We start from the raw sequence: 27,337 nt of genomic DNA on the forward strand, positions 1-27,337 counted from the left end.
TTTTACACAGGTAGCAGTTTCGGCACGTAAACAAGATATGGTTTACGATATTAGTAGCAGAGTAGGCCTTTCTTTTATTAGCCTTCCGTTGAATGCTAATACCCGAAAGCTGATGATTGGATGTATCTGTAGGTAATGTGTTACCTGCAGCAGTAGCAAGGAGTTGTCCTCTATCATCAACAATTATTTTTTTGTTAGCATTCTCTTTGAGTGCAATTATCTCTGGAGATCTCAATCTCGCATAACCACCATCATAAGAGTTGAATGTTTTCGGTATTCCAAAGAAATTTAATTCCTTACTGTCATGACAATGCATGCATACATTTCCAATAGTGCTACCACTTGTACTTGTTTCTCAGTTTAAATACTTCTCCTTGTCGGCATTCAATGCTACAATAACCTTGTTATGTGAACACACTCTATTAAAATGTTCCATCTTCACTTTCTTTTTTAAAAGATATGAATTATGTGTTTATAGTTCCACTGTGTAAAAAATACTGATTTAATAAATGTATTGGACTAGGTAGTGACGATAAGCGGTCATAGAATACCAGTGGAAAAGCCACATCGTGTCTCTGACCAATCATTGAGCACAATTGTTAGAGCCATAAGTATACTTTGACATTTTAAGATAGATATAAAAAGAAAAAAATAAATAAAGTTGATAAATTTTGAAGTTTAAAAAAAAAATTGTTTGTTTTTATGAAAAAAATATTTAATTTTTAGTTCAGATTTTATGGATATAGTTTTATTTTTCAATCCAAAAAAGGACTTAAGTTTCACATTTGAACCAGAGAATTGTATTTTCCATAATTTTCTTTCAACAGACTAGAGTTTACAGTCAAAAACCCATATTAGCTCAGATTTTACAGAAATAGTTTTATTTTTTGATCCAAAAATGGACTTAAGCTTCACCCATGAACCAGGGAGTTGTATTTTCCATAGTTTCCTTACAAAAAACTATAGTTTACTGTCAAAAACCCATATTAGCTCAGATTTCACGGAAACAGTTTATTTTTTCGATCCATAAAAGGACTTAAGTTTCACATTTGAACCAGAGAATTGTATTTTCCATAATTTTCTTGCAAAAAACTAGAGTTTACGGTCAAAACCCTTATTAGCTCAAATTTTACAGAAATAGTTAATTTTTTCGATCTTAAAAAGGACTTAAGTTTCACATTTGAACCAGAGAATTGTATTTTCCATAATTTTCTTGCAAAAAAAACTAGAGTTTACGGTCAAAAACCCTAATTAGCTCAGATATCCCCCCCCCCAAAAAAAATACTTTTCAGACATTTCTTGTTAAAACTTTATTTTCAACTAATTCATCCGGGTTTTCGAAAGCAGTTCATGCCAGAGTACAGCAGTATAACTAGTCTAAGACATCCACTCTGTCATCGCCCCCACCCCCCCCAAAAAAAAATACTTTTCACACATTTCTTGTTAAAAATTTATTTTCAACTAATTAATTTGGTTTTTTCACAAGAAATTAGTACCACAGTACAGCACTATCAGTAGTCTAAGACATCCACATCTAAGACATCCACTCTGTCATCGCCCCATCCCCAATGGCTACAAACTGATAAGAATCTTGATATCTGCTATAAAAAACACTTCATTCTAAACAAATTGTAAATACAAAAAGATTAATAGGCCCCTAATTTAGGTATCTGACTATCGCGTAATGACTACGTACTGCTAAGAATCTTGATATGTGCTATTAAAAACACTTCATTCTAAACAAATTGTAGGTACAAAAGGATTTATAGGCCCTTAATTTAGGTATCTGACTATCTCGTAATGGCTACGAACTGCTAAGAATCGTGATATCTGCTATAAAAAACACTTCATTCTAAACAAATTGTAAATACAAAAAGATTAATAGGCCCTTAATTTAGGTATCTGTCTATCTCGTAATGACTACGAACTGCTAAGAATCTTGATATCTGCTATAAAAAACACTTCATTCTAAACAAATTGTAAATACAAAAAGATTAATAGGCCCTTAATTTAGGTATCTGACTATCGCGTAATGACTACGAACTGCTAAGAATCTTGATATCTGCTATAAAAAACACTTCATTCTAAACAAATTGTAAATACAAAAAGATTTCTAGACCCTTAATTTAAGGGTCTGGCTATCTCATAATGGCTAAGAACTGCTAAAAATCTTTATGGCTGCCATAAAAAACACTTCATTCAAAACAAATTGCAGGTACAAAAATATTTATATACCCTTAATTTAGTAATTGAGTACATTATAGCTTGCCAAGTTTTTTAAAAAACCGACTAATCAAGTTATCATATGGAGTAACCCCCAGCTTTCTCTAACCAATTGACACACAAAAAATAAGTGTCACAATAGAAAACCTGTCTGCCAAGGCATGTAGGGTTCATAGTAATAGGTAACTGGCCCTGGTAACCCAATGTATCGGTTAAACTACACACATATCCACGTGTAATTCAATGCAAATTTTCAAGTAATTGGGGCCTTACTACTAATTTTCAACTTAATACCCTAAGCACTTCCTGGGACATTGCTGATATGTCCTTTTGACAACCAGCATGCAAACAGTTCTGTTTTGATTCAGTTCAACAACCTCTCAACATTCACAGAAACTCTCACCTTGACGCCCTTAGCTTTAGTAGTGGTAGTGCCAGCTGTAATAGTAGTAACAGCAGTAGGCACATATTGCCTTTTGGTCAGTTGAGCATCCCCCTTATCATTCCCCTTAAAATTTCAAATTATTGCTCTAAGCTGTTAGAATTAGCAGTGGCAGTAGTAGTAGTAGCGTGCACATATTGCATTTAAATCAGTTTGTCATCTCCCTCATCATTCCCTGGAAGTTCCAACTTAACACCCTAGCCCATTCCTAAGATAGGTTCTTTTGACAATTTGCATAGAAACAGTGTGTTTTGAGCTGGTCCAACTTTATCCTCAATATTCTCTCAAATATTCACCTTCATATCCGTGACCTAAGTAATATATCAACATTCCTTGAAAACTTTACCTGAATACTCTTGGTCTTCCTGGATACCTAAGGTCGAACACGTCCTCCTTTCTGGTAACAAATACTAAACAACGGGCGAATTGCATAACTTACAGCCCTTGCCTCAAGGTCTGTGGGGGGGGGGGGTGTATGACGTCTATAGAGGCATACATATTGGACCTTTCAACTATGCTGGAAAACATGGCTATCTTGAAATTTCGATCTGATCAGCTTGGGGGAAAAGGTATGTTGGAGGGGGGCTGGTTGCCCTCCAATCACTTTTGACTCTTCAAAAGGGCACTGAAACTTTCGGTTAAGCCGTTCTTGAGATACTGCTGATACGACCTTTTGACAGTCTGCATACACATAGCGTGTTTCAATTTGAATTCAACATCCCCCTCCATGTTTCTTGGCAATTCCTCCTTAATACCCTTAGGCTTAGTAGTAGCAGTAAAAGTAGTATTAGCAATATGCATTTAGTATCTTTTGGTTGTTCCAACATCCCCCTCAACATAAACTAAAAATTTAAGTTAATACTCTAAGATGTTCTTAGGATATAGCTGTTATGCCCTTTAATAACTTCAATCGATACAGTGTGTTTCGATATAGGTCAACATCCTCCGCAACATTCCCTGAAAAATTCACTCTAATACCCTTAGATCCAGCTGTACTAGTTGTAGTAGCCTTAGAAGTAGTAGTCATAGCAGTAGTGGTAGTAGCAATAGTAGTACCAGTTGTAGCAGTAATATGTAAATTATGTCTTTTTGCTAGTTCAACATCACCCTTAACATACCCTGAAAGTTTCAGCTTAACACCCTAGACTATTCCTGGGATATTGCTGATACGCCCTTTTGACAACCTGTATGGATCGAGTGTGTTTTGATTTAGCTCAATACCCCTCCAAACATTCCACGAAAGTTTCACCTTCATATCCTTATCTTTAGTAGTAGTAGTTGTAGCAGTACACAAAAGTAGTAGCAGTAGTAGCAAGCACATATTGCCTTATGGTCCCCCCAGCATACCCTGAAAATTTCAATTTTGAAAACCTGCATGCAAACAGTTCTGTTTTGATTTAGTTCGACATCCTTTCAACATTCGCAGAAATTCTCACCGTAATACCCTTAGCTTTAGTAGTAGTAGTAGTAATAGTAGATACAATAGTATCAGCAGTAGTAGCAGTACCAGTTGTAATAGTAATACTACTATTACAACTGGTACTGCTACTACTGCTGATACTATTGTATCTTCTGGTCAGTTGATCATCCCTCTTATCATCCCTGGAAGTTCCAACTAAACACCCTACCCCATTCCTAAGATAAGTTATTTTGACAATTTATACAGATATAGTGTGTTTCGAACTAGTCCAACTTTATACTCAATATTCTCTAAATATTCACCTTTATACCCTTAGCCTTAGTAGTACCTCAACATTAATTGAAAGTCTCACCTGAATACCCTTGGTCTTCTTGGACACCAAAGGTCAAACACGCCCCCTTTCTGATAACAAATACTAAACAATGGGCGAATTGTTTAAATTACAATCCTTGCCCGGAGGTCTGTGGGAGGAGAGGGTTGACATCCCTAGAGTCATACTTATTGGACCTTTCAACTATGCTTAATTACATAGCTATCTTGAGATTTCGATCCGGTCAACTTGGAGGGACAAGGTACGTAGGAGGGGGGTGGTTGTCCTCCAATCACTTTCGGCTCTTCACAAGGCAACTAGAACTTTCAATTTCCAATCAAATATGCCCCTTCTGAAGTTTTTACGACAACTCCTCCCAACCCAAAATGCCTTGGTGAAACGAAAAAATAAATAATACATTGTTCCCACTTTGCTCTTTACTTAGGCAGCGCAGTATACGCTGCCTCTGATATGAATATCATGATACGTAAAAACAATGTGACATCATTTGCAATGACGTCTTGCAAGGGGGGGGGGGTATAGGGGGGTATACCCAGAGGGGGGGGTATAGGGGCGTTTGAGCCCCTCCCGAAATGTTTTTGTTACTCTTAAAAACGTAACAAAAATAGATATAAACAAGTTTTGTATGCGTTTTTTTTAGTTTTTTTGTGTGTAAAACCCCCCGAAGAAAAACCTTTGAGTAAAACCTCCTCCAAAAAAATCCTGGGTACAGCCTTGACGTCTTGTACCAATATAAAAGGGTAACGAGATAATTACTTTAAAGAGTGGCTTTAAAGGTGGAAGTGAAGACAACGTGGTTGTTTCTTTACTAGGAAGACTTGCTAAGAAAAGCAAGTATGTGATATATATTTGACTTAAATCGTAAAGAATAATAGAAATGAAGATAAGCCGGAAAAAAAGCTTAAAAACATTATTCATGCTAAAACGACAAGGTTTGTCACCGCTTTCTACAAAGTCTCTTGACTTTGTAATAAGTGAATAACAGTTGATTCCGGGGATCAAGGAAAGCCGTCTGCAGGCCTGTGCCCCCTTGACATTTTATTATTTTCTTACGAGCTCATATATTTTCCTTATGCTTTACTATTTTTGCCTTTTATATAAGGGGGGCTACCCTTCCTCATTCCCTCGCTCTTTACTTAAATTTTTTTTTAGTGCTTTAAACAAAAATGTATTTTGATTAAACGGCCCTTGTATTTGAGCAGTCATTCTTAAAGAGTTAGGAGAAAAGTCAAACTTTAGCGCAAAGAGCGAGGAATTGAGGAGGGGGGCCCCGTCCCCTCATATGATTATAATTTCAGTTCATCATAGGTTAGTGTTGCTACTTACTTTCAGTTGAATATCCTTGTTTTGCTTTGATTTGAAAACAAAACCAATGGCCTTTGGCTTAAGATTAATATTTGATATTTGTCTTCTTCTTTTTTCGGGTAAAATGGAGGAAAAAAACTTCAATTTCAATTAAGTAATTTCAAATTTTTCAAAGAGAAAAACATTTGTGCTCTTGCATGACTAATATTTGATATTTCTCTTTTTAAGGTTTTCTTTTGAATCAACATAGGGGGAAAAACTTCAACTTCATGTAAATATTTTATAAACTATCTGAAAACAAAACCAATTGTGCTTTAGCTTATGATTAATATTTGATATTGCCCTTTTGTCTTTTTTAGGGCAAGATGGAATAAAAACCTTGAATTCAAAGTCCATTTCAAGCAAGTTATAAATAATTTTTTCTCAAAAAACTGTGTTTTAGCATATGACTAATATTTGATGTCTCTATTTCATGTTCTCGATTTGAGTCAATATGGAGCAGCTTCGAGTAGGTAAGTTAATTTTTTTTTATTAAGCTATGGATGACGTCACATTAAAAAAAGGTATCACAAACTAATTACAGCAATATTTTTGACAAAAATATATGACGTCATGTACTATCAACATAATGCACAAATAAAACAGGATGACGTCACATTTAAAGAGAAGTGTATATACTGGGGCGATGTGCGGGTCATTTTAGTTTTTTAAGATTCACAAAAGAGAGAGGTAAAATTAGATCTAAGTAAAAACAATACTGTCACGCATACTTGTGCTAAAAATAAGTTTTCAGTTATTAAAAAACAATCATGCTTAAACATATGACTAATATTCGTTATTTGTTTTTTTTCAGGTTTTCTTTTGAGTCAACATTGAAGATGAAACTTCGAGTAAGTAAATTTTAAATTGTTCATAAAAAAAACTATAGGTTGAATTGGGAGTAATATTTGATATTTTTCTTTTTCCTGTTCTTCTTTTTGACAACATTGCGGAATAAGTTATAAACTATTTGATATCGCTATTTGTCTTTTTCAGGTTCGATTTTTAGTTAACACAGGGCAAGAAATTTCAATTTCACGCAGGCTATTTAAAGATTATTTGAAAGCACACATTTTCGTTTTAGCATATGACTAATATTTGATAGTTCTCTTTTTCAATTCTTCTTTTGAATCTACAAGGTGGAAGAAACTTCAATTTCAGGTAAGTTATTTAAAAATTATTTGAAACAATTAGAGATCTTAGCATATTGCTAATGTTGGACACTTCCTTCTCAGGTTCTTTTCTTTGACTACATGACGGGAAAAACTTCAATTTCGAATAAGTAATTTATAAATTTATTTAAAAAAAAACAATTGTGCTTTAAAGCACGATTAATAACTGATATGTTCCTTGTTCATGCTCTAATTTGAAAAAAAAATGCGTAAATGTACATCGCACCCTCGGTTAGCTTGAAATCCCTTCGCACAAGCAATGAACACTTGATTTTTACGGGAAGTGCCCGCAAAACATCCATCAGACATTCAGCCCTCGGTTAGCCATTGGTCAGCCTGAAATCTCTTCGCGCAAGCAATGAACACTTGATCTTTGCTAGAAGTGCCCAAAAAACTACCAGGAAACATTCAGCCCATGGTTAGCCCGAAAACCCTTCGCACAAGCAATAAACATTTGATTTTTGCTAGAACTATCCGCAATAGTTCTGGGAGACATTTAGGCGGCTGCCCTGTTTATAAAAATATAGGCTAGCCCTGATATCCCCCTTGCGTTGTCGTGAAAGTGATTGCAATCTGTCTTGCTACCCTCGTTCTAATCAATGTTTTCACTTCAGGCTCTTCTGAGAGAGAAAATCTTCAATTTCAATTAATTAATTTATAAATAATTTAAAAAGACAACCGTGCATTAGCTTAGGACTAATATTTGAAATTTCTCTTTTTCAGAACAACTAATATTTGATATTTCTAATTTTCAGGTTTCCTTTCGAGTCAACATGGAGCAAGGAATTTCAATTTCAAGTAAGTAATTGAAACATCATAAAAAAAAATAATAATTGTGCTTTTGCCTTGGACTAGTATTCGATGTTTCTCTCTTTCAGATTCTCTTTTAAGTCAAGATGGACGAAGAAACCTCTGTTTTAACTATATAATATATAAATAAGTTAAAGAAAAATACAATTGTGATTTTGCTTATGACTAATATTTGACATTTCCCTTTTTCGGGTTCCTTTTTGAGTCAAGCTTTTCGGAGCGCCCAAGCTTCAGAACCATACTTGACCACTCTCATCAGTTCAATTTCTAATTCAATTTCTAAGTAAATAGTGATTTATAAAATATTTAAAGAAAAAATGTGATTTACAGATTTACAAAACGTGAAAATTGATTTATAAAATATTTAAGGAAAATAAAGATTGTGCTTTAGCTTAGGACCAATATTTGATATTTTGCTGTTTTAGGTTCTCTTTTGAGTCGGCATGGCAAAAAATAGACGAAAAACCTTCAATCTCAGGTAAGTAATTTACAAATTATTGAGTGAAAAAAAAAATTATGCTCTAGCTAAGGACTAATATTTGATATTTCCTTTTTTATGGTTCTGTTTTAAGTCAAAATGGAGGAGGAAACTTTAATTCCAGGTAAAGAATTTAAAAAAATGAACAAAAAAATATATTTTAGTATTTGACTAATATTTGATATTTCTAATTTTCAGGTTTTCTTTTGAGTCAACATGGAGCAAGAAACTTCAATTTCAAGTAAGCAATTCATACATTATTAAAAGAATAAAATAACTGTGCTTTGGCTTGGACTAATATAAGATAATTCTCTTTTTCAGGTTCTATCTTAAGTCAATATGGAGGAAGAAAATTTCAAGTAAGCAATTAAAAATTATTAAAATACAAAATAATTGTGCTTTAGCTTGGGACTAATATTTGATATTTCTCTTTTTCAGGTTTTCTTTTAAGTCAAAATGGAGGAAGAAACTTTAATTCCAGGTAAATTTTTTTAAAACTATATAAAAAAAACTACATGTTTTAATATATTGGCTAACTAATATTTAAAATTTTTAATTTTCAGGTTTTCTTTTGAGTCAACATGGAGGAAGAAATTTCAATTTCAAGTAAATAATTTATGCATTATTAAAAAAACAAAATAATTGTGCTTTAATCTAGGACTAATATTGGATGTTTCTCTGTTTCAGGGTCTCTTTTGAGTCAACATGGTGGAAGAAACCTCTGTTTCAACTAAGTAATATATAAATTGTTTAAAGAAAAATACGATTTTGCTTTAGTTTGTGACTAATATTTAACATTTCGCTTTCACGGGTTCTTTATTGAGTCAACATGGAGGAAGAAATTTCAATTTCAAGTAAATAATTTATACATTATTAAAAGAACAAAATAAATGTGCTTTAACTTGGAACTAATGTTTGATAATACTCTTTTTCAGGTTCTCTTTTAAGTCAAAATGGCGAAAGAAAGTTCACATTTAAGTAAGCAATTTATACATTAATAAAAGAACGAAGTAATTGCACTTTAGCTGTGGAATAATAAATGATATTTCTCTTTCTCAGGTTCCCTTTAAAGTCAAAATTGAGGAAGAAATTTTAATTCCAGGTAAAATTTTTAAAATTATTTTAAAACAACTATATGCTTTAATAATAACTAATATTTGATATTTCTCCTTTTCAGGTTCTCTTTTGAGTCCACATACAAGAAGAAACTTAAATTCAAGTAAGTAATTTACACATTATTAAAAGAATTATATAATTGCACTTTAACTTGGACTAATATTTGTTATTTCTCTTTTCGAAGGTTCTCTTTTCAGTCAACATGGACTGAAAATATAAACTAAAGTTTGATATTTCTCTTTTTCAAGTTTTCTTTTCGAGGCAAAATCGAGGAAGAAATTTCAATTTCAAGTAAGCAACTTATATATTATTCAAAAACAAAATATTTTTCTTTTGTTTGGGACTAACATTTGATATTTCTATTTTACAGGTTCTATGTTAAGTCAATATGGAAGAAGCTGCAATTTCAAATAGGTAATTTACACATTATTAAAAGAACAAAATAATTGTGCGTTAGCTTTGATATTTCTAATTGTCAAGTTCTCTTTTGAGTCAATATGGAGGAAGAAAATTCAATTTCAAGTAAGTAATTTAAACATTATTAAAAAACAAAATAACCGTGCTTTAGCCTCGGACAAAAATACGACGTTTCTTTTTTCAGGTTCTCTTTTAAGTCATCAGGTATGCTTTAGCTAGGGGCTAATATTTGATATTTCTCTTTTTCAGGTCCTCTTTAAAGTCAAAATTGAGGAAGAAATTTTAATTCCAGGTAAAAATTTTAAAATAATTTGAAAAAAAAATATATGCTTTAGTACATAACTAATGTGGTAAAGCTTTCTAATTTAGTAAAAACTATATTAAGACGCAAAAACAAAGTTTCAAAATACCACTTTTTAAGATAAAGATACAAATCGTGGAATGTGTGGGCTTGGAGGGAACTTGCTCAATAACCAATTTCCTGGCTAAATGCGTCAATGTACCTGAAGGACGTGGTTAGTTTTTCATATATATACCCCGATTTTTGAGACTGAGGAGAGACTTTTTGACTTGCAGGGCGAACCTCTGCTCGTTTATTTTCTCGTTAGAAATACCTTGGGATCTAGTTGGAACATTGTAAGTGTATAAGTAGCTTATTTTATATTATTTTAGTTTCTGAGACTTGTGGTCTACTTGGGACAGCCAGTCCCAGTAGAATATCTATATCTGTTATTATTATATGTTAAATGAATAAAAGTATTGTATTTTAGACAATCTGTCTACGATCTACTTTTAGCCCTCGAACATACCCAGTTGGTACGCCTCATTAGTTCGGTCATACCCTAAGGCACACTACAAAGGTTAAATTACCTTAGGGCCAGAGTTTATCTCCCCTATAAAGGGAGAATAAAGGCATCTACGACTACAACCCCCAAATACCATAAAATACACCTCACAACAACTTTACAACAACTTTACAACACTAATATTTGATATTTCTCCTTTTCATGTTCTCTTTTTAGTCCACGTGCAAGAAGAAACTTCAAGTCAAGTAAGAAATTTATACATTATTAAAAGAATTATATAATTGCACTTTAACTTGGACTAATATTTGTTATTTCTCTTTTCAAAGGTACTCTTTTCAGTCAACATGGAGGGAAAAACTTCAATTTCAAGTAAGTAATTTATTAAAAGAACAAAATAATTGTGCTTTAGCTAAGGACAAATATTTCATATTTCTCTTTTTCAGGTTCCCTTTTAAGTAAAAATGGAGGAAGAAACTTTAATTCCAGGTAAAAGTTTTAAAACTATTTGAAAAAACTATAAGTTTTAGTACAAAACTAATATTTGATATTTCTCTTTTTCAGATTTTATTTTCAGTCAACATGGAGGAAGAAACTTCGATTTCAAGTAAGTAATTTATACATTATTTAAAAACAAAATAATTGCGCTTTAGCTGGGACTCATATTTGATATTTCTCCTCTTCAGGTTCTCTTTTAAGTCAAAATGGAGGAAAAAACTTTAATTCCAGGTAAAACATTTGAAAACTTTTTGAGAAAAACGACATAGTATTAAACTAATATTTAATATTTCTCTTTTCCAGGTTTTCTTTTGAGTCCCACATGCAGGAAGAAACTTCAATTTCAAGTAAGTACTTTATACATTATTAAAAGGATAGAATAATCGTGCTTTAGCTTGGACTAATATATGATATTATTTGATATTAGAGGAACAAACCTAAATTTCAAGTAAGCAACTTATATATTATTAAGACAACACAATAATTGTGCTTTAGCTTGGGACTGGTGTCTGATAATTTTCTTTTTAAGGTTCTCTTTTAAGTCGAAATGGAGGAAGAAACTTTAATTCTAGGTAAAAAAATATAAAAACTATTTTTTTAAAGTATATGGTTTATTATATAACTAATATTTTATATTTCTCTTTTTCAGGTTATCTTTTGAGTCAACATGGAGGAAGAAAATTTAATTTCAAGTAAGTAATTTATACTTTATTAAAAAACAAAGTAATTGTGCTTTAGCTTGGGACTATATTTGATATTTCTTTTTTCAGGTACTCTTTTAAGTCAAAATAGAGGAAGAAACTTTAATTCCAGATAAAAAATTTAAGAACTGTTTTTTAAAAATACAATTTATAGTACATAACTAATATTTGATATTTCTCTTTTTCAGGTTTTCTTTTGATAACACATTGAAGAAAAACATCAATTTCAAGAAAATAATTTATGCATTATTAAAAAACAAAACAATTGCGCTTTAGTTTGGGACTAATGTTTGATATTTCTATTTCTCAGGTTCTATTTTGATTCAATATAGAGAATGAAACTTAAATTTCAAGTAAGTCATTTATACATAATTAAAAGAACAAAATAATTGTGCTTCAGCCTGGGACTAATATTTGATATTTATCTTTTTCAGGTTCTCTTTTAAGTCAAAATGGAGGAAGAAACTTTAATTCAAGTTAATAAAAATTAAAAACTTTTCAAAAAAATACATGTTTTAATATAAAACTGATATTTGATATTACTAATTTTCAGGTTTTCTTTTGAGTCAACACGGAAGAAGAAATTTCAACTTCCAACTAAGTAATTTACACATTATTAAAAGAACAAAATAATTGTGTTTTAGCTTGGGACTAATATTTGATATTTCTCTTTTTCAGATTCTCATACAAGCCAAAATGGAGGAAGAAACTTTAATTTCAGGTAAAAATTTGAATTTTTTTTTAAAAATACATATTTTAGTATATAACTAACATTTGATATTTCTCTTTTCAGGTTTTCTTTTAAGTCAAAATTGAGGAAGAAATTTCAACTTCAAGTAAGAAATTTATATATTATTAAAAAACAAAATATTTTTCTTTTGTTTGGGACTATTATTTGATATTTCTATTTTACAGGTTCTATGTTAAGTCAATATGGAAGAAGCTTCAATTTCAAATAGATAATTTACACACTATTAAAAGAACAAAATAATTGTGCGTTAGCTTTGATATTTCTAATTGTCAAGTTCTCTTTTGAGTCAATATGGAGGAAGAAAATTCAATTTCAAGTAAGTAATTTATACATTATTAAAAAACAATATAACCGTGCTTTAGCCTCGGACAAAAATACGATGTTTCTTTTTTTCAGGTTCTCTTTTAAGTCATCAGGTATACTTTAGCTAGGGGCTAATATTTGATATTTCTCTTTTTCAGGTCCTCTTTTCAGTAAAAAAAATAGAGGAGGAAACTTTAATTCCAGGTAAAGAATAAAAAAATGATTTGAACAAAAAAGTTTTTTAGTAGTTAACTAATATTTGATATTTCTAATTGTTAAGTTCTCGTTTGAGTCAATATGGAAGAAAAAAAATTCAACTTCAAGTAAGTAATTTATACATTTTTAAAAGAACAAATTAATTGTGCTTTAGCTTGGGACTAATATTTCATATTTCTCTTTTTCAGGTTCTCTTTTAAACCAAAATGGAGAAAGAAACTTTAATTCAGGTAAAAAAGTTCAAAACCTATTTTTTAAAAACACTTTTTTCGTATATAATTAATTTTTGATATTTCTCTTTTCAGGTTTTCTTTTGAGTCAACATGAAGGAAGAAATTTCAATTTCATGTAACTAACTTATACATTACTTAAAAACAACATAAATGTCCTTTAGTTTAGATAATTGCACTTTAACTTAGACTAATACCTGTTATTTCTCTTTTCCAGATTCTCTTTTAAGTCAACATGGAGGAAGAAATTTTAATTCCAGGTAAAATTTTTTAAAACTATTTTTTAAAATACAATTTATAGCGCATAACTAATATTTGATATTTCACTTTTTCAGGTTTTCTTTTGATTCAACATTAAAGAAAAACATCAATTTCAAGAAAATAATTTATAAATTATTAAACAACCTCCCTAATTGAAAGTTATAAATTAGAATCATGGGAACGTATTTGCATCGTATTTTGCGTATTTAGGTTCGAAAAAGCAAATAAATGACATATTAAGAGCCATATTAAGAGCTGAATTGAATTTATCAAGTATTTTGGGCAATCGGTTGCATCAAGACTGGGCTGGGTAATTGTAGACAGAGAAAAGCCAAGACATATAGTCCAAAATATTTGCGTTTTAGTTTGGAACTAATATTTGATATTTCTATTTTTCAGGTTCTATTTTGATTCAATATGGAGAATGAAACTTGAATTTCAAGTAAGTAATTTACACATTATTATAAGAACAAAATATTTGTGCTCTAGCTGAGACAAATATTTGATATTTCTCTTTCTCAGGTTCCCTTTTAAGTCAAAATGGAGGAAGAAGCTTCAATTCCAGGTAAAAGTTTTAAACCATTTGAAAAAAAAACTATGTTTTAGTACATAACTAATATTAAATATTTCTCTTTTTCAGGTTTTCTTTTGAGTCCAAATAGAGGAAGAAACTTCAATTTCAAGTAAGTAATTCATACATTATTAAAAACAAAATAATTGTGCTTTAGTTTGGGACTAACATTTGATATTTCTCCTTTTCAGTTTCTCTTTTAAGTCAAAATGAAGGAAAAAACTTTAATTCCAGGTAAAACATTTAAAAACTATTTAAAACAAAACTAGTTTTAGTATTTAACTAGTATTTGACATTTCTCTTTTCAAGGTTTTCTTTGGATTCCACATGCAGGAAGAAATTTCAATTTCAAGTAAGTACTTTATGCATTATTAAAAGGATAGAATAATTGTGCTTTAGCTTGGACTAATATTTGATATTATTTGGTATTAAAGGAACAAACTTAAATTTCAAGTAAGTAATTTATACATTATTAAAAGAACAAAAAATTCTGCTTTAGCTTGGGACAAATGTCTGATATTTTTCTTTTTACGGTTCTCTTTTAAGTCATGATGGAGGAAGATACTTTAATTCCAGGTAGAAGATTTTAAAAATATTTTTTTTTAATAAATATTTTAGTATATAACTAATATTTTATATTTCTCTTTTTCAGGTTTTCTTTTGAGTCACCATGGAGGAACAAAGTTCAATTTCCAGGAAGTAACTTATACATTATCAAAACACAAAATAATTGTGGACTAATATTTGATATTTCTCTTTTTCAGGTTTTCTTTTGAGCCAACATGGAGAAAAAACATCGATTTCAAGAAAGTAATTAATACATTTAAAAAAAACAAAATAATTGCGCTTTAGTTTGGGACTAATGTTTGATATTTATATTTTTAAGGTTCTATTTTAAGTGAATATGGAGAAAGAAACTTAAATTTCAAGTAAGTAATTTATACATTATTAAAAGAAAGAACTATTAAGCTTTAGCTTGGGACTAATTTTTGATATTTATCCTTTCAGGTTCTCCTTCAAGTCAAAGTGGAGGAAGAAACTTTAATTCAAGGTAAAAAAAAAACTATTCAAAAACCTACATATTTTAATATATAACTAATATTTGATATTTCTCTTTTTCAGGTTATCTTTGGAGCCAACATGGAGGAAAAAACATCAATTTCAAGAAAGTAATGTATATATTATTAAAAAACAAAATAATTGCGCTTTATTTTGGGACTAATATTTGATATTTCTATTTTTCAGGTTCTAAATTAAGTCAATATGGAGAAAGAAACTTAAATTTCATGTAAATAATTTATACATTATTAAAAGAACAAAACAATTGTGCTTTAGCTTGGGACTAATACTTGATATATATCTTTTTCAGGTTCTCTTTTAAGTGAAAATGGATGAAAAAACTTTAATTCAAGGTAAAAAATAAAATAAAAACTATTCAAAAAACTACAAGTTTTAATATATAACTATTATTTTATATTTCTCTTTTTCATGTGTTCTTTTGAGCCAACATGGAGGAAAAAACATCAATTTCATGAAAGTCATTTATGTATTATTAAAAAACAAAATAAGTGAGCTTTATTTTGGGACTAATATTTGATATTTTTATTTTTCAGGTTCTATTTTAAGTCAATATGGAGAAAGAAACTTAAATTTCAAGTCAATTTCCAGAAAATAATTTATACATTATTAAAAACAAAATATTTGCGCTTTAGTTTGGGACTAATGTTTGAAATTTTAATTTTTCAGGTTATATTTTAAATTAATATGGAGAAAGAAACTAAATTTCAAGCAAATAATTTATACATTAATAAAAGAACAAAAAAATTGTGCTTTAGTTTGGGACTAATATTTGATATTTCTCTTTTTCAGGTTCTCTTGCAAGCCAAAATGAAGGAAAAAACTTTAATGTGAAGTCCCTTTTAAGTCTAAATATAGGAAGAAATTTTAATTTCAGGTAAAAAAATTATAAAATTATTTTTTTAAAGTACATGTTTTAGTATATAACTGATTTTTGATATTTCTCTTTTTCAGGTTTGATTTTGAGTCAACATGGAAAACTTCAATTTCAAGTAAATAATTTCTACATTATTAAAAGAACAAAATAATTGTGCTTTAGCTTGGGACTATTATTTGATATTACTCTTTTTCAGGTTCTCTTTTAAGTCAAAATGGAGAAAGGAAGTTCACATTCAAGTAAGCAATTTATACATTATTAAAAGAACAAAGTAATTGCGCTTTAACTGTGGAATAATAATTAATATTTCTCTTTTTCAGCTTCTCTTTTAAGTCAAGATTGAGGAAGAAATTTTAATTCGAGGTAAAAATTTTAAAGTTATTTGAAACAAACTATATGCTTAGTACATAACTAATATTTGATATTTCTCCTTTTCAGGTTCTTTTTTGAGTCCGCATGCAAGAAGAAACTTCAATTCAAGTAAGTAATTTATACATTATTAAAAGAATTAGATAATCGCACTTTAACTTGGACTAATATTTGTTATTTCTCTTTTCAAAGGCTCTCTTTCCAGTCAACATGGAGGAGAAAACTTCAATTTTAAGTAAGTAATTTATTAAAAGAACAAAATAATTGTGCTTTAGCTAAAACTAAATATTTGATATTTTTCTTTTTCAGGTTCCCTTTTAAGTGAGAATGGAGCAAGAAACTTTAATTCCAGGTAAAAATTTCAAAATTGTTTGAAAAAACTATAAGTTTTAGTACAAAACTAATATTTGATATTTCTCTTTTTCAGGTTTTTTTCAATCGACATGGAGGAAGAAACTTCGATTTCAAGTAAGTAATTTATACATTATTCAAAAACAAAATAATTGTGCTTTTGTTTGGGACTCTTTTTTATACTTCTCCTTTTCAGGTTCTCTTTTAGGTCAAAATGGAGGAAAAAACTTTAATTCCAAGTAAAACATTTAAAAACTATTTGAGAAAAACTACATAGTATTAAACTAATATTTAATATTTCTCTTTTCCAGATTTTCTTTAGAGTCCCACGTGCAGGAAGAAATTTCAATTTCAAGTAAGTACTTTATACATTATTAAAAGGATAGAATAATCGTGCTTTAGCTTGGACTAATATATGATATTATTTGATATTAGAGGAACAAACCTAAATTTCAAGTATGCAACTTATACATTATTAAAACAACCAAATAATTGTGCTTTAGCTTGGTACTGGTGTCTGATAATTTTCTTTTTAAGGTTCTCTTGTAAGTTGAAATGGAGGAAGAAACTTTAATTCCAGGTAAAAAATAAAAAACTATTTTTTTTAAATATACAAACTATTTTAAAAAATATATGTTTTAGTATATAACTAATATTTTATATTTCTCTTTTTCAGGTTATCTTTTGAGTCAACATGGAGGAAGAAAATTTAATTTCAAGTAACTAATTTATACTTTATTAAAAAACAAAATAATTGCGCTTTAGCTTGGGACTATATTTGATATTTCTTTTTTAGGTTCTCTTTTAAGTCAAAATGGAGGAAGAAACTTTAATTCCAGGTAAAAAATTTAAAAACTAGTTCTAAAAAACAGAATTTATAGTACATAACTAATATTTGATATTTCTCTTTTTCAGGTTTTTTTTTTATTCAACATTGAAGAAAAACATCAATTTCAAGAAAATAAGTTATGCATTATTAAAAAACAAAATAATTGCGCTTTAGTTTGGGACTAATGTTTGATATTTCTATTTTTCAAGTTCAATTTTGATTCAATATAGAGAATGAAACTTAAATTTCAAGTAAGTCATTTATACATCATTAAACGAACAAAATAATTGTGCTTTAGCTTGTGATTAATATTTGATATTTCTCTTTTTCAGATTCTCTTGCAAGCCAAAATGGAGGAAGAAACTTTAATTAGAGGGAAAAATTTGAAAACTATTTTTGAAAAATACATATTTTAGTATATAACTAACGTTTGATATTTCACTTTTTCAGGTTTTCTTTTGAGTCAAAATTGAGGAAGAAATTTCAATCTCAAGTAAGCAATTTATATATTATTAAAAAACAAAAAAATTCTTTTGTTTGGCATTAACATTTGACATTTCTATTTAACAGGTTCTATGTTAAGTCAATATGGAGGAAGAAGCTTCAATTTCAAATAAGTATTTCATACATTATTAAAAGAACAAAATAATTGCGCTTTAGCTTCGATATTTCTAATTGTCAAGTTCTCTTTTGAGTCAATATGGAGGAAGAAAATTCAATTTCAAGTAAGTAATTTATACATTATTAAAAAACAAAAAATCGGACAAAAATGTGATGTTTCTTTTTTTCAGGTTCTCTTTTAGGTCATCACGTGTGCTTTAGATAGGGACTAATATTTGATATTTCTCTTTTTCAGGTCCTCTTTTCAGTCAAAATAGAGGAAGAAATTTTAATTCCAGGTAAAGACTTTAAAAATGATTCGAACAAAAATTTTTTTAGTAATTAACTAATAGTCGATATTTCTAATTGTTAAGTTCTCTTTTAAATCAATATGGAAAAAAATCAATTTCAAGCAAGTAATTTATACATTATTAAAAGAACAAATGTTTGTGCTTTAGCTTGGGACTAATATTTCATATTTCTCTTTTTCAGGTTTTCTTTTAAATCAAAATAGAGAAAAAACTTTAATTCCAGGTAAAATATTCAAAACCTATTTTTAAAAAACACCTGTTTTCGTATAAAATTAATTTTTGATATTTCTCTTTTCAGGTTTTCTTTTGAGTCAACATGGAGGAAAAAATCTCAATTTCAAGTAACTAACTTATACATTATTTAAAAACAAAATAAATGTCCTTTAATTGGGGACTAATATTTGATATTTCTCTTTTTCAGGTTCTCTTTTAAGTCAAACTAGAGCAAGAAACTTTAATTCCAGGTAAGAAATTTAAAAAACTTTTTGAAAAAAACTACAAGTTTTAGCATATAACAAACATTCGATATTTCTCTTTTCCGAGTTCTCTTTTTAGTCCACATGCGGGAAGAAACTTCAATTACAAGTAAGTCATTTATACATTATCAAAAAAATAAAATAACTGTGCTTTAGATTGGACTAATATTTGATATTTCTCTTTTTCCGGTTCTCTTTTAAGTCAACATGGAGGAAGAAACTTCAAATTTAAAAAATTTATTTATTCATTATTTAAAAAAAAATTGTGCTTTAGCTTGGGACTAATATTTGATATTTATCTTTTTCAAGTTCTCTTTTAAGTAAAAATGGAGGAAGAAACTTTAATTCCAGGTAAAAATTTTAAACTATTTGAAAAAAAATCTATGTTTTAGTACATAAATAATATTTGATATTTAACCTTTTCACGTTCTCTTTTAAGGCCACACACAGGAAGAAAATTCAATTTCAAGTAAGTAATTTATACATTATTAAAAGAACATAATAATTGTTCTTTAGCTTGGGACTAATACTTGATATTTCTCTTTTTCAGGTTCTCTTTTAAGTCAAATGGAGAAAGAAACTTTAATTCCAGGTAAAAAAACTAAAAACTATATTAAAAAAGTACATATCTTAGTATATAACTAATATTTGATGTTTCTCTTTTGCAGGTTCTCTTGAGTCCACATGCAGGACAAAACTTCAATTTAAAGTAAGTAATTTATACATTATCAAAAACTTAAGTACTTGCGCTTTAGCTTTGACTAATATTTTATATTTATTTTTTTCAGGTTCTCTTTTAATGCAACATGGATGAAAAAGCTTTACATTCAAGTAAGTAATTAATACATTATTAAATAGCACAGTAATTGGGCTTTAACTGTGGACTAATATTTGATATTTCTCTTTTCCAGGTTCTCTTTTAAGTCAACATAGAGCAAGAAACTTTAATTCCATTTAAAAAATTAAAAAAAAAAATTTTAAATAAAATTTATTCTGCATAACTAATATTTAATATTTCTCTTTTTCGGGTTTTCTTTTGATTCAACATTGAGAAAAACATCAATTTCAAGAAAATAATTTATACATTATTAAAAGACCAAGTATTTGCGTTTTAGTTTGGGACTAATGTTTGATATTTCTATTTTTCAGGTTCTATTTTGATTCAATATGGAGAATGAAACTTAAATTTAAAGTAAGTAATTTACACATTATTATAAGAACAAAATATTGGTGCTGTAGCTGAGGACAAATATTTGATATTTCTCCTTTTCAGGTTCCCTTTTAAGTCAAAATGGAGGAAGAAGCTTCAATTCCAGGTAAGAATTTTAAACTATTTGAAAAAAAACTTTATCTTTTAGTACATAACTAATATTTAATATTTCTCTTTTTCAGGTTTTCTTTTGAGTCAACACAGAGGAAGAAACTTAAATTTAGTACATAACTAATATTTAATATTTCTCTTTTTCATGTTTTCTTTTGAGTTGACATAGAGTATATAACAAATATTCGATATTTCTCTTTTCCGAGTTCTCTTTTTAGTCCACATGCGGGAAGAAACTTCAATTTCAAGTAAGTAATTCATATATTATCAAAAAAATAAAATAACTATGCTTTAGTTTGGACTAATATTTGATATTTATCTTTTTCAGGTTCTCTCTTAAGTCAACATGGAGGAAGAAACTTCAATTTCAAGTAAGTAATTTATACATTATTAAAAAACAAAATAATTTTGCTTTAATTTGGAACTAATATTTGATATTTCTCCTTTTCAGGTTCTCTTTTAAGTCAAAATGGAGGAAAAAACTTTAATTCCAGGTAAAACATTTAAAAACTATTTGAAAATAACTACAGTTTTAGGGTTTAACTAATATTTGACATTTCTCTTTTCCAGGTTTTCTTTGGATTCCACATGCAGGAAGAAATTTCAATTTCAAGTAAGTACTTTATACATTATTAAAAGGATAGAATAATTGTGCTTTAGCTTGGACTAATATTTGATATTATTTGGTATTAGAGGAACAAACTTAAATTTCAAGTAAGTAATTTATACATTATTAAAAGAACAAAAAAATTATGCTTTAGCTTGGGACTAATGTCTGAAATTTTGCTTTTTAAGGTTCTCTTTTAAGTCACAATGGAGGAAGACACCTAAATTCCAAGAAAAATTTTTAAAACTATTTTTTTAAATATATGTTTCAGTATATAACTAATATTTTATATTTCTCTTTTTCGGGTTTTCTTTTGAGTCAACATGGAGGAACGAAGTTCAATTTCCAGTAAGCAATTTATACATTATAAAAAAAAAATAATTGTGCTTTAGCTTGGGACTAATATTTGATATTTCTCTTTTTCAGGTTTTCTTTTGAGCTAAAATGGAGGAAAAAACATCAATTTCAAGAAATTAATTTATTCATTATTAAAAAACAAAATAATTGCGCTTTAGTTTGTGACTAATGTTTGATATTTCTATTTTTCCGGTTCTATTTAAGTCAATATGGAGAAAGAAACTTAAATTTCACGTAAGTAATTTATACATTATTAAAAGAAAAAATAATTGTGCTTTAGCTTGGAACTAATTTTTGATATTTATCTTTTTCAGGTCTCCTTTAAGTCAAAGTGGAGAAAGAAACTTTAATTCAAGGTAAAAAAAAAATTAAAACCATTCAAAAACCTACATTTTTTAATATATAACCAATATTTGATATTTCTCTTTTTCAGGTTATCTTTGGAGCCAGCATGGAGGAAAAAACATCAATTTCAAGGAAGTAATTTATATATTATTAAAAAAAATAATTGCGCTTTATTTTGGGACTAATACTGGATATTTCTATTTTTCAGAATCTATTTTAAGTCAATATGGAGAAAGAAACTTAAATTTCAAGAGAGTAATTCATACATTATTAAAAGAACAAAAGAATTGTGCTTTAGCTTGGGACTAATATTTGATATTTATCAAATATTGATATTTATAAAATATGATATTTATGGGACTAATATCATTTTTTTCAAAAATAAAATTCACCAAACACAAAACAGCTCAAATATAATGGATGCTAACCTTCAACACCAATTATGATGTGCAAAAACCCAAATTGATATTGACTTGCAAAAGCTAAGTGAAAAAGTGGAGAAACAAATATCACACTAGTGAATATATATTTTTCTATGATTTTATTTTTTTCATTTTGTAATTTTTTTATTTTTAGTATCATATATTTTTTACAACATGCATTTAGTATCATTATTATTATTATATTATCTATGTTTATATGTAAAAATTATAGCAAACATAGTATATAAAAATTCATTATTTTTCAATTTGGTACTCCAAAAATTATCTATAACAGGTTTAAATCTAATATGAGTATATATTAGACCCCAGCACCATGCAGGTGCATCATCCAAATGCCACCAATGAGAGGCTTGGTTGACCAGGATGAATTCTGTTCCCACTTTTGGATAATAATCATGATTAAAACAGAAAAAAACGATTTTTCATTGTCATTGGAGAAATTCCATGTTGGACCTTAAACTTGATAGTTGTGTTTTTTTATGCTTGATAGAAGTATTTTTTTTTTCATTGCAATTGAAGTGTTTCACCATCAAGTATTTTTCAATTTGATAAATTTACTCCTTTTAGATTCAGTTTATAATTTAACTAATATTAGCTACTTATGAGTTTCTAATTTGGAATGAATCCCCAAAAGAAAAATTGAATAATATCCAAAAGAGTAGCCAAAAGCAATCCAAAAAAGCAGCAGTTCAGCATTAACCTACATGACATATTCTATAAGGAAGCCAAAACAACTTAAAAATGTTTTTGGTTTTTTAATTGTTTTTAAAAATAGTTTTTAATACAAGGAAGGCTTTTTAGTAATCCAAAAGAGAAAAAAAAAATCAACTTCAAAGTTGCCCATTTCAACCATTTGTTAACAAACTCAATGAATTAAATATATCATTACAAGGAAAAGATAACCTCATACTTTATACATTTAATGACATGAGAAAATTTCAGAAGAAATTGTTGTTATTTGTATCACAGTGGAAAAAGAATAATGCTCACCACTTTCAATTGTTGAAAGAATTTAAAAAATCAAAATGTAACAATTATATCAAATATGTAAAAGAAATATGAAAACTTGCAGATGCCTTTGAAAGCTGATTCAATAACTTAGAGTTAGAAAAAAAAACAAAGTTTTTGAAATATATTCATCTCCTTTTCATGTTGAAATTGAGTCTGTCCAAGAATATCTCCAAATGGATTGATTGACATACAGTGCAATAATGAATTAAAACGCATGTTTGAAAATTCTAGATTTTTTTTACATTTCTGTCACAAAAGAAAGATTTTCCAATTCAACAAATTTGGCATGACAAGTTGTTAGCACTTTTGGTTCAACTTATACCTGCAAATTGCTTTTTTCAAAAATAAAATTGACCAAACACAAAACCGCTCAAACATAATGGATGCTAACCTTCAACACCAATCATGATGTGCAAATACACAAATTGAGATTGAATTGCAAAAGCTAAGTAAAAAGTGGAGAAACAAATATCCCACTAGTGAATATATATTTTTCTATGATTTTATTTTTTTCATTTTGTTATTTTTTTTGTTTTTAGTATCATATATTTTTTACAACATGCATTTAGTATCATTATTATTATTATATTATTATCTATGTTTATATGTAAAAATTATAGCAAACATAGTAAATAAAACATTATTATTTTTCAATTTGTTACTCCAAAAATTATCTATAACAGGTTTAAATCTAATATGAAAACTAGACCCCAGGACCATGCAGGTACATCTACCAAACGCCACCAATGAGAGGCTTGGTTGACCAGGATAAATTCTATTCCCACTTTTCGATAATAATCATGATTAAAACAAAAAAAACGTTTTTTCATTGTCATTGGAGAAATTCCAAGTTGGACCTTTACTTTGATAGTTGTGTTTTTTTATGCTTGATAGAAGTATATATTTTTTTTTCATTGCAATTGAAGTGTTTCACCATCATGTATTTTTCAATTTGATAAACTTACTCCTTTTACATGCAGTTTATAATTTAACTAATATTAGCCACTTATGAGTTTCTAATTTGGAATGAATCCCCAAAAGAAAAATTGAATAATATCCAAAAGAGTAGCCAAAAGCAATCCAAAAAAGCAGCAGTTCAGCATTAGCCTAGATGACATATTCTATAAGGAAGCCAAAACAACTTAAAAATAGTTTTTGTTTTTTAATTGTTATTAAAAATGGTCTTTAATACAAGGAAGGCTTTTTAGTAATTCAAAAGAGAAAAAAAAAAAAACAATTTCAAAGTTGCCCATTCCAACTGTTTTAAAGGTGACAAAAGATAAAGGCTAAGAGTATTATGAACAAATTAAGCTTCTAAGTTCAAACTTCTATTCAAAGTTTTTACCCGTGTTAAGAATACATAGCTAATAGATACTTCAACTATTATGCAAGGGTTCTGAAACATCACAGCCATTTTGTTTCTACCAGATTTCTACTTCTCTTGATGAAAAACAAAGAAAACCAGCATCCAGCCAGCAACTTGCAAAGTTTTTAACTCTTGTATAGGTCCAAATCTGTTGTAAATTCAAGCTGGGATTTGAGAAAGACTGATGAAAACATTAATGTTTGCAGTCTACTTTGATTGCACTGGCAGTGTGCTACTGCCATCTCACTGGTGGCAGCATGGAAAATCATTGGAGGCACACCAGTGCTGCTATTTTTGCCCTGCTGCTGCCAGCCTTCCCTTATTGGCATGGCAACAGGGTCTAGTATATATATTTTTATATGCTGCCTGTGGAGTTATGTTGCATTTCTGAAGTGGCCTGCAAGATATTTTGGGTTGGCCACCTCTTATTTAGACCATCTGGGGGGATGGGTGGGGGCATAAGTCGCTATGAAGCAGGGGGGCAATTGCCCCTCCCAGACCCAAATGTGCCTCCCCTAGCTTTATACCCAAAAACTCTATTGATTTTTGAATCAAAATCAAGTTGCCATCAAGCCATTGGCCAGTTGGAGACAAAGCCAAAACAGGTAGTCTGAGTGAGAGGCAAAGCTGCCATAAGCCTTTTTCAGGACAGTTTCTATAGAAAGAGATTAATGTTTTCAAGGGTTCAAAAAGGGCTTAAAATTGAATTTGCAACAAAGCAATTATTATATTCAGAAAGAGCATAAGAACAGGCACCTTGAGGTATGATCAGTTTATTTGTAGGTCAGAAATGTGGACTGCTCTATATTTATTGAACAAAATGAGGGACATTTATAGATTTCTAATATTATGTTGTTTTTTTTGGGGGGGGGGGTGTTTTACACAAGATTTTTTTTGGCAGGGGGGAGGGTTTACACAAAAAAAATAAAAAAAACACATAAAGAGTTTGTTTATATCTATTTTTGTTATGTTTTTACAAGTCAGACAAATATTTCAGGGGGGGGGGGTATACAGTCTTATACCCATCCCTCACTTATGGTCTCATATAGGTCATTGCTACATAAAGAAAAATACCAACACAGTGATTGATTAAAAATGATGTGAAAACAGACGAAAGTGGAAAAAAAACCCTGAAATAGGATTCATTGATACTTGGTGGTTGCTGCAGTAGAAATTTAGGACCAGTCCTGGTCATAAGGAGACATGTTAAGAAAACAATTCTTACTTCATAATATGCAAAATAATCCTAGTTAGCATATTTTACAGGGGAAAAACCTTTATCCTCACTTATTTCCTTTTTACCTTCTTTTTTCAAATTTAAAAAAAAAATTATTAAAAAAACACACACTTTGGATAAATGTTTTTTATTTTTTCAAATATGTGCTGAATAATATGCCATCCTATAAATGTTTTTTTTTTTTATAGAAGGTGTTCAACCTGGCTGTTTGTAATTTTGTAGACTGTATTCCATTGCATTTGAGATAACTTGACTTAGGTCTCCTGCCAGGTGCTACTTGGTGTAGAGGGTCCGACAAAAATGATTATTATATTTGGAATAAAAAAAAGGCATCAAGCAGTATGTTTACTTTATTTGTAAGTCAATAATACGAATAATGAAAAATTTACCAAGAAAATAAGTAAATTTCTGTAGACTAGGCCTACAGGCTACCTAGTGCTTATCTGTGGTGTAACTAGAGGAGAGAAAATAGACCTCACTCCAAGTATTTAAATATTGACGTGTTAACCTAATGAAGAGTGTTAACGACATGCTATGGAACTGAAGTACCATTAATGATCAGGAATTATTTTTGCTATTGATTTCGGCCTAAATAATAATAATTTTAGCCCCTTAGTTTTTGTAATATGTAAAAGGGCTATCATTTTGGCATGTTCTGCACTTACAACAGAACAAACTACACGTGACTAGGGATCTTGTGTCATCTGTTGCCTTTGACCACCGTAGGGAGATTTAAACAGTATAATCATCCTAAAAAATATCCGTCTACTACAGCCTGGACACGTATAAAAGCTCCTTCCATTTCCTTTGTTTAAATTATACATTGTATGTTTCTCAGTTCCTCGATTAACTTTGGACAATGGTGCGAACCTGTATTATTTATGTTTGTGAAAGTAGAAACCAAGGGGGTGAGGCGGGGAAGTGGTTCGCTAATGTCGCATCTCTTCTTCTTTCTTCTTCTAATTCACAGCAGGCGGGCTATTTAGTTGATACTATTTAGCCCTTTTCTTATTGCTTCACTCTGTGGGCTACAGAGCTACTGGCTTGGTTGTATCTTATTTATTAGATATTCTCAGATATCTTTCAGTAGATCTTTCGACTCAAGGAGTTCAAATATAAGATTATAGATATCGATTTCTGTGCTCTGTGTGCAGGTATAGTTGGCTAGGCTCTTGGCTGATAGTGAGATTTTGTGGTGTTTGAAGTATTTTAACAGTTTACACAGCAAGGTCTGTTGTGCAGACGTCAGTATATTACATTCAAATAGGCAATGGTCAATTGTTTCTTTATTCATATTACAATGCCTGCAAAAAGGGGACAGGTGAATTGAACCACTTGAAATAGAAAACTTATATGAGAATGCAAGAAAATTTAGTCCATTTGTTCCATAACAAATTCTATGATAAATTTTAGAAAGGTACTTATTGGGAAAGGGGGAAAGGATAGGATTAATTTTATTGAAATTAATATCTGATAGCCTCCATCGGTAAATATCTCTAATTGGGATTGGTCTGCCACTTGGCTGGTCAATATTTATAGCATTTTTTGCTATTTCATCAACTTGATGATTACCACTTATACCAGAGTGGCTAGGAATATACTGAAAATAAGTTCTTATGCCACTTGAAGCAAGATTATCCATAATACTGAGACAATGATAAGTGTCAATGTCC

General features: G+C 29.4%; 1 protein-coding gene across 4 annotated transcripts in view; it reads right to left on the reverse strand.

Moving 5' to 3' along the window:
* The window catches only part of boca (LDLR chaperone boca), a 77,938-nt gene that overhangs the window by 34,045 nt on the left and 16,556 nt on the right, over positions 1-27,337 (reverse strand). Inside the window, exon 1 of one of the 4 annotated variants that reach the window (XM_089093819.1) lies at positions 26,054-26,190. The exons of 2 other annotated variants lie outside the window; for them this stretch is intronic. The gene's annotated coding sequence lies outside the window, so the exon portion shown is untranslated. Of the gene's footprint in view, positions 1-26,053; positions 26,191-27,337 lie in introns of those variants that run through there. One more of the 4 variants, XM_089093822.1, reaches the window with a different exon arrangement.

This window comes from Artemia sp. Qi Xiang Cuo, chromosome 9 (assembly GCF_049724085.1).
Source record: "Artemia sp. Qi Xiang Cuo chromosome 9, ASM4972408v1, whole genome shotgun sequence".
NCBI lineage: Eukaryota > Metazoa > Arthropoda > Branchiopoda > Anostraca > Artemiidae > Artemia > Artemia sp. Qi Xiang Cuo.